The sequence below is a fragment of the Delphinapterus leucas genome, chromosome 2, assembly GCF_059928025.1.
Source record: "Delphinapterus leucas isolate spDelLeu-1000000601 "Yukka" chromosome 2, BTC_Dleu_Yukka2, whole genome shotgun sequence".
NCBI lineage: Eukaryota > Metazoa > Chordata > Mammalia > Artiodactyla > Monodontidae > Delphinapterus > Delphinapterus leucas.
The window spans coordinates 138,888,289-138,897,140 of NC_143130.1; positions in this window are offsets into that span (position 1 = coordinate 138,888,289).

The following is an 8,852-nucleotide window of genomic DNA, read 5'->3' on the forward strand; positions in this document are numbered from 1 at the left end:
GCAGACAAAAATATTTTAATGTGCTGTAATGTGCACAGGATGCCACGGAGACCCAGATAAGAGGATCTAAATAGACTAATAGCACAGGGGTCAGGGAAAGCTTTTCAGAGGAGGTGATACTTCAGCAGAGTTTGGAAAGATAAAGAAGAAAAGACATTAGATAAAGAAGGCATTCTAGGCACATTATGGGAGGTGTGAAGCAGCAGGATACATTTGGGAAACCACTGGCAGGTTGATATAGCTGCTGCCTTATCTGAAAACAGCAGAATATCATTGAAAGACTAAGCAAAGAGTGTCATGACTGTATTTGCATGTGAGAGTGCTCACTCTGCCCGCAATATAGAAAATGGACTGTGGAGAGGATGGAGAGACCAATTAAGCAGCTGGTGCCATAATCCTGATTGCACAGTAGGAATGGAGAAGACAAGGTTTATACCAAGCTTATAACAGGACTTTGCAACTGATTAGGTTAGTAAAAGACTGAATGAGAGCGGCCTAGGAGACTTCTAGGTTTCTGGCTATAAATGCAACTACTTGAGTCATTGGTGCTGATGAAAACTCTTCTTCATCAACGAAAAATTGGAGAGCTTGTATAGTGCACTCAAGAAGCCTAAGATTAGGTCACCTTCCCAGCCACTCTGGACCCAAAATTGGTTTCTGAGTTAAAGAAGGCGGGTTATTCCTGGAGACATAAGTGATTGTTAGTTTTGAGGAGGGCTTTGATGACTAAGAATGAACAGTTTGTTAACATGGTCAAGAGCTAGTTATCATTTTCATTTTGGTGACATAACCTGCAGAAGTAGTTGAAAAAGAGGTTAAAAATAAAGCTACAGGGACTTCCCTGGTGGCGCAGTGGTTGGGTATCCGCCTGCCAGTGCAGGGGACACAAGTTCGAGCCCTGGTCCGGGAAGATCCCACATGCCATGGAGCAACTAAGCCTGTGCGCCACAACTACTGAGCCTGCGCTCCAGAGCCCTTGAGCCACAACTACTGAAGCCCGCGCACCTAGAGCCCATGCTCCGCAACAAGAGAAGCCACCGCAATGAGAAGCCCGCTCACCGCAACTAGAGAAAGCCCGCGCGCAGCAACGAAGACCCAACGCAGCCAAAAATAAATAAATTTAGAAAAAAAATAAAGCTACATTATGAGAGCTGCAATTATGATTACATCTTGTACTTCAGAAAGGATTAATTAGGAGGCACTAATAAAATTAGAACTATAAACCTCTCTGACCATGTAACTTTAGTTGACTAAATCGGAGTATTCTTTTTCTAGCACAGTGCTTGAGAAAACAGCTCTAAACTGTGATCAATGCCTTATTACAATTTTACTGTCATTAAATATAAAATTACATCTTTTTCCATATGGATAACATTTTTTTTTTTTTCTGCGGTACACGGGCCTCTCACCGCTGCGGCCTCTCCCGTTGCGGAGCACAGGCTCCGGACGCGCAGGCCCAACGGCCACGGCTCACGGGCCCAGCCGCTCCGCAGCACGTGGGATCCTCCCGGACCGGGGCACGAACCCGTGTCCCCTGCATCAGCAGGCGGACTCCCAACCACTGCACCACCAGGGAAGCCCATGGATAACATTTTAAAGGTAATTTGTCACATATACATTATTATTCCCTAATTAACGGTCATCATTTCTCTCATGGACTCTTGCAATAGCTTGCAAATTGGTTTCTCACCACAGGTCTCTGTTCCCTCCATTTCACCCTGGTCTATCCCACTTCAGAATAAGTGAACACAAACTGATCAAACTGAACACAAACCTGACATTGTATTTCCCTTACATATTTTGAATGGTGACTAATAACTATAAAGCCCAAACTCCCCAGCATATTAGTAAAGGGCTTAAGATTTGGACCCATCATTTCTTGTCAATAGACAGCATATTACTACACCTCACCAACTTTCTTAGACTCACGCCATGTGCAGTTATCTCAACCTGGAATGCCCTCCCTGTAGCTCTAGATTAGAAAACTGCCACTAAGCATCTAGAGAGTTCACATATTATGTCCTCCATTATGTATGCCCATTCCCACCTCTCCTGAAAAAATTTCAAGTTGCTCCCTGGTCTCTGCCTCTAACTACCATGTTCATCCAAGCATTAGCTTTTATCAATAGTTTTAAAAGTTTGTTTTTGTCTGTAAATGTGACTATAAGCCCCTGAGGCTAGTAATTTTCTTTTACATTTGTACCTCCAGTGCCTAACAGAGCATCTGCTTGAACTCAAGAATGGATAAATGAACATCTCCCTGAAGCTGCCCTTCACCATTCCCTAGGCAGTTAACTGGTCCCTTCCTCTGTCTTCCTTTAATACTTACCATATTATCGCCAGTATGGTACAGTACTTATTACTTTATATGTCTATCTCTCCAATATAGTCTATGAGCTGAGACCATTTTTTATTCTTATAGTTTCTGAACCTAGCACGTAATAGGCCCTCAGTAGGTACTTATTAAAAGAACGAAAACCTTGAAAGCATGCTCCTCAAACTTGTGGGTTGCAATATATTTAATATGTTTAATGTCAGACTCTTGATTCAAAAAGATTTGGATTGAGGGAAGACTTCTGCCATGTCTGCTGCAAACAATGGGGTGTTTCTCCAGGACCTTGCTTCAGACATATGTCTTACATTTCATCCCTAGCCTGAGCAAAGGAAATCTCCTTGAGGACTGGGAAGCAACAATGGCCTCACTGCAAGATGAATCTAACTGTTGGGTCTACAGTGAGATGCTGTTGTCATCCTCCTCTGGACATCCATGGAAAACTGACCCAGGTAACGCGACCATGTGGGGATGACTGACAATGGGGTGAAAAGACAAACCACCTTCCTGTCCCGCAAGCCAGTGTGTCAGAAGAACCCCCATCGGTAAATGTTACTGTACACATCACACACTTTGCCAAGGTTACTGCTCACGAGCCCCCCACCCTCACCCCCACCCCAGGCTATGTTGTGTGGAATGGAATAGGCTGGCTTTTGGACATACAAGTCCAACTAGCAGGATTAACTGTTTTTTGTTTGGAAAGTCATATAATTGGCCCACCCCTAATAGCACCCGAAATAACATGGGGTGCCAGACCTGTACTGTGACTGCTGACTTCTGGCTAGGCCGCCAGAATGTTTCTTTAAAAGCTGGGCCTTCCCCTCTCCATGCAGGTGCCTCCGGGTTTGTGAAAACCCGGGGGGCACTTACCTTCCTTATAGCTGGACAGGACACTGCTGCCATTGACTCTCCATTGACCTGGTAAGCAACTGGCTCCAAGATTTGCCTATATCCTGGCAAATGACTGTTCTTAGCATACTGGGTATCTTACTCTTGATAGCCCTTGGCTGCTGCTGTCTGGATTCTATTTGTGGTATCTGGTTGCAGTGCCCCTCTATATACCCGACCCAGGGATATCTCGGAAGAGGGCTGGACCAAGACTGTAAGGGTCGTGCAGGGTATGTAAGGGTGGAGGGTATGGTCAGGCCCGCCGAAATGGTTGTTCTCTTGCTCCCTGTATATCCCCCGCTTGACCAGTCCCTGCTTCGCCTACACCCTACTCCCCTGACTGGCCTTCCCTCTTAATCATAGAGCCTAGTACTTGCACCTAGCCCCCGCTAGTGATTGTTCTAATCTTTATATCAGTAAATGCCTAGTACTTGCCCCTAGCCCCCGCTAGTGATTGTTCTAATCTTTAGATCAGAACATCTCCACCAAGATAACTGGGCTTCCCTGGTGGCGCAGTGGTTAAGAGTCTGCCTGCCGATGCAGGGGACGCGGGTTCATGCCCTGGTCCGGAAGGATCCCACATGCCGCGGAACGGCTGGGCCCGTGAGCCATGGCCCCTGAGCCTGCGCGTCCCGAGCCTGTGCTCCGCAACGGGAGAGGCCACAACAGTGAGAGGCCCGCGTACCGCATAAAAAAAAAAAAAAAAAAAAAAAAGCCTGTTCTCCACCAAGATAACTTATCAAAGGGGTGGTGAGGGGCGTGCTCCTCTGCTGGTTTCCCAGGTAACAGTTGAGCCAACCTGATGTCAATTTCCCCTATAACTGGTAAACACCACTTCCCCACCCCAGGGAACGAAGACTGCTGCCATGTCTTGCATGTCCTGCCCATTGCAGTCTGCTGCACATGTTGGGGTGTTGCTCCAGTACCTTGTTCAGACATGTAAGATTCCCGCCCATCCATTAAACCATCGATGTCTCTGTTGCTGACTCGGGCTCTTTCTTCGGTCTTGAGGCTGGGTAAGTACAGAACCTGCCGGCCTGTGGAGTGCAGCCCAACAACAGTGAACTCAGGTGATCTGTCAATTAGTAGGCATCAATCCCATTTGTGGAAAGTGAAAGTAAGAGTATGTGTGAGATGGAAAAGATTCAGAAAAGGATGAACGTGTTTATGGAGCACAAAAGAATAGTTACCAAGGTATAGTTGGATTGCCAGATATATTAGAAAGTTACTGGGATTTGTGATTCTGTATTTAGATGAGGATCAATATTCTAATAATGTGCTTCATCTGAAGCAGCCACTGAATAGGGAAGAATTTTGAGTCACTGGGATTGGTATCTTGATCAGGATATATGGTAAGAGGTCAGATAAACTTATGAATCATTTGTCTTAGTAAAAATAGGTTTAAATGAGTAAATGGGGATTAAATTAGGCAGTAAGAATGAGGAATGCTAGGGGCTGATGGATGGAAAGTGGGGACAATGGAATATCGGAGTCCCATGTGATAGGAGAGCTTATACATGGGGAGTGATCCTGTGAATGAGCTGGAAGTAGACAATGTTGGGGTTGCTGGATGTGGTCTCTGATTATTGATTTTATAGGTCACATTCATGGTGAAACCTAAGTGTGGTATGTATCCCATTTTTAGAAATGTTAAGTTGGAAAACAAAGCAAAATTTGTACTACAGCTGTAGCATTGTCTAACCATGTCATTTTCTTTTTCTTTTTTTTCTTTTTTTTTTTTTTTGTGGTACGCAGGCCTCTCACCGCTGCGGCCTCTCCCGCCGTGGAGCACAGGCTCCGGACGCGCAGGTCCAGCGGCCACAGCCCACGGGCCCAGCCGCTCCGCAGCACGTGGGATCCTCCCGGACAGGGGCACGAACCCGCGTCCCCTGCACCGGCAGGCGGACCCCCAACCACTGCGCCACCAGGGAAGCCCTAACCATGTAATTTTGTGATATCATTCCTTCCAAACCTTTGTTCACATTATTTGTTAAATAAACCACATCAGCAAGTTTTTTTAATGAGGATTAATAAAGCAAATATATGTAAAAAAGCAAACTGGATTTTAAAAATATGATATGGAATGGCTGGAAAGATGAAACAAAACTTGCTAGATTAAATTTAACAGAAAGAGGGGACTTCCCTGGTGGTCCAGTGGTTAAGACTCCACACTTCCACTGCAGGGGGTGCAAGTTCGATCCCTAGTTGGGGAACTGATATCCTGAATGGCATGCGGCGCAGCCAAAGGGAAAAAAAACAATTTAACAGAAAGAGGTCTAAAGCTCCAAATTTAGGTAGACATTAGGTTTTCATTTGCCAGGTGAGAGAGAACTGAATCAACAGTATGATATGACTGAAAATAAAACAAAGAAACCTACTGCTACATATTAGTAGAGAATGCAGCTGGAGCAAGAGAGTTGAGCCTTATCATACCATGAGCTCTTCAGACATATCTTCGATATTGTGTAATTTATGGGCCCATACCAAAATAGAGAAACTCCAGAAGTAGGTAAATGGGCTCATAAGTGGCCTGAAAACCATGAAAATGAGGGATAGAGAGGAATAGGAATGACTAGCTTTGGGGGAAAAAAAGGTAGGAAGAGCAGGGGAGAATACTCAGTATTAGCCAAAGGGATGAAGATTCCAGTTCAACTTAGTTTAGGTTATTAGTGTTTATACATCTACCTCATTTTGCAAGTGAGGAAGGCATTATGTTAAGTGAAATAAGTCAGACAGGAAAAGACAAATACTTTATGATCTCACTTATATGTGGAATGTAAGGAAAACAAAACAAAAACACCAAACTCATGAAAAAGAGGCAGAGTGGGGGGCGGGAGGGATTGCAGGAAGATGGTTAAAAGCTATAAACTTCCAGTTATAAGATACATAAGTACTAGGGATGTGATGTACAACATGATGACTGTAGTTAACACTGCTATAAGATATACAGGAAAGTTGTTAAAAGAGTAAATCCTGGGACTTCCCTGGTGGTGCAGTGGTTAAGAATCCGCCTGCCAATGCAGGGGACACAGGTTTGAGCCCTGGTCCGGGAAGATCCCACATGCCGCGGAGCAACTAAGCCCGTGCGCCACAGCTACTGAGCCTGCACTCTAGAGCCCGTGAGCCACAACTACTGAGCCCCTGTGCCACAACTACTGAAGCCCGTGCGCCTAGGGCCCGTGCTCCGCAACAAGAGAAGCCAGCGCAACAAGCAGCCCACCCACCGCAACGAAGAGTAGCCCCCGCTCGCCGCAAGTAGAGAAAGCCTGCATGCAGCAACGAAGACCCAACGCAGCCAAAAATAAATTTAAATTAAATAAATTTAAAAAACAAAGCAAAACAAAAAAGAGTAAATCCTGAGAGTGCTCATCACAAGAATTTTCTTTCTCTTCTTTCCTTTTTATTGTATCCATATGAAATGATGGATGTTAACTAAACCTATTGTGGTGATCTCTTCACAATATATGTAAGTCAATCCATCATGCTGCTTACCTTAAATTTATACAGCGATATGCGTCAATTATTTCTCAATAAAACTGGAGAGGAAAAAAAGATTCAGGTTTCCTAAGGAACCAGGATAAATCTTGATACTAGTTACAATTATCTACTCAGGCTGACTGATTGGCGAAGAAGTCATCATTCCATCCAAAGGAGAATCAGCAACCACCAGGGCACAAAAACAAACAAACAAAGGAAGAAACTAAAGCCCAGAGAGTTTAATGGAGTTGCCTGAGGTCAGTAGGCTAACTAACAGACTTAGGACTTAAACTCAGGTTCATATACCAAGCTGCTGGAAGTTGGGTTTCTTTAAAGTGATTCTTATCCTTGGGACTTCCCTGGCGGTCCAGTGGTTAAGACTCCACCCTTCCAATGCAGGGGGCGAGGGTTCGAAAAGATCTGGGAACTAAGATCCCACATGCCGCACAGCGTGGCCAAAGGAAATAAAAAAGTGATTCTTATCCTTACAGCATTTTCTTTTTTTCTTTTCTGTTTCTTTTTTTTAAACCTCTAAGTGTATTAGCAAATGCATTTTCAGTATCTTGTAGATCCCAACCAGTCATGAGTTCTCTGTTCACCCCTGGAACCATTTGAGGAGACAATTCTCATCAGAGATGAACAGGAAAGTCTTGTATTAGGTTGGAGTTTAGACTTGAAAAACTCTTATATCACTTCATATACTAGGATTGTAAAATTCTACGATAAGATATAATTACTTGAATTAATATATAACTACATTATAACCATGCAGTATAGTTTTGGTCCTGGAGTCAGACTGTCTGGGTTCGAATTCCTGCTCTGCCACTTACCATTTTGAGAGGCCTTGGGCACATGATTTAACCTCTTTCGCCTTCAGTATCCTCATTTGTAAGATGGAGATAATAATACTTAGTTCATAAAGTTATTGTGAGAAATGAATGGGATTATATACAGCAAATAGCTAGCAAACAGAACTCAACAAATATTAGCTCTAGGTATACGCAGGGGAGTAAGATTATTAAAGGAGAGTGTATATAGTAAGAAGAAAAGAGGTCTGAGGGCAGGGCTGTGGAGAACATTTAGCTGTTGTGCTGGGTTGCACAGTATTCTCTCCATTTCTTGGCCACTGGGAACCTTAAAATATGATCTTTTTTGGAAATAGAGTCTTTGTAGATATAATCAAGTTAAAATGAGATCATAGTGGGTTAGGATTGGGGCCCTAAGCCAATGACTGGTTTTCTTTTCTTTTCTTTTTTGGCCGCACGGCCCAGCATGCGGAACTTCCCCAACCAGGGATTGAACCCACGCCCCCTGCAGTGGAAGACGGAGTCTTAACCAGGAAGTCCTGGTTTTCTTATAAGAGGGAAATTTGGACACAGAGAGCTATGCAGAAAGAAAATGTGAAAACGCTGGGAAGAGAACGTCATATGAAAGCACAGAGACACAAGACCAGGTGACAACAGAGACAAGAGATTGGAGTGATGCATCCACAAACAAAGGGAGACCAAGGGTTGCCAGCAACCACCAGAAGCTAGAAAGAAGAAAGGAAGTATCCCCCTAGAGCCTTCACAGAGAGCATGACCTTGCTGACACCTTAATCTCAAACTTCTAGCCTCCACAACTATGAGCATACATTTCTATTGCTTTCAGCCACTCTGTTTGTGGTACTTGGTTATGGCATCCCTAGGAAACTAATATAGCTGGTGAGCAGTCAGGGAAAACACAGAATGGATAATAATACTTTATAGTTGCAAAATACAATGTCAATTGATCCTCACAACTACCTTGAAAAGTAGCAGGACAGTTTATATATAAGTAAACGGATGATCAAAAGTATTAGAGACTTGACAGAAGGTCGCAGAAACAGAATTTGAGAGATGAGTCCTGTTCCAACACTCTGATCCTAGTTAACAAAATGCTTCATCCTTTCTCAACCTTTCTGAAGTTTCCTTCCCCATTCACAACTCCAACATCGTCCTCTTACCTCCGGCAACTCAATTTCAGGAAGGCCACTGATCAGTGAATTCTACTAACGTCACATTTACCAAGCTTATGCATTGTATAGCTTTAACTCTTATTATAGAAGGACCTTATCCTTCGGTGGGGAGGTTCAGGCACGTACAGTAGGTAAGAAAGACACACTGGGGAAAAACAG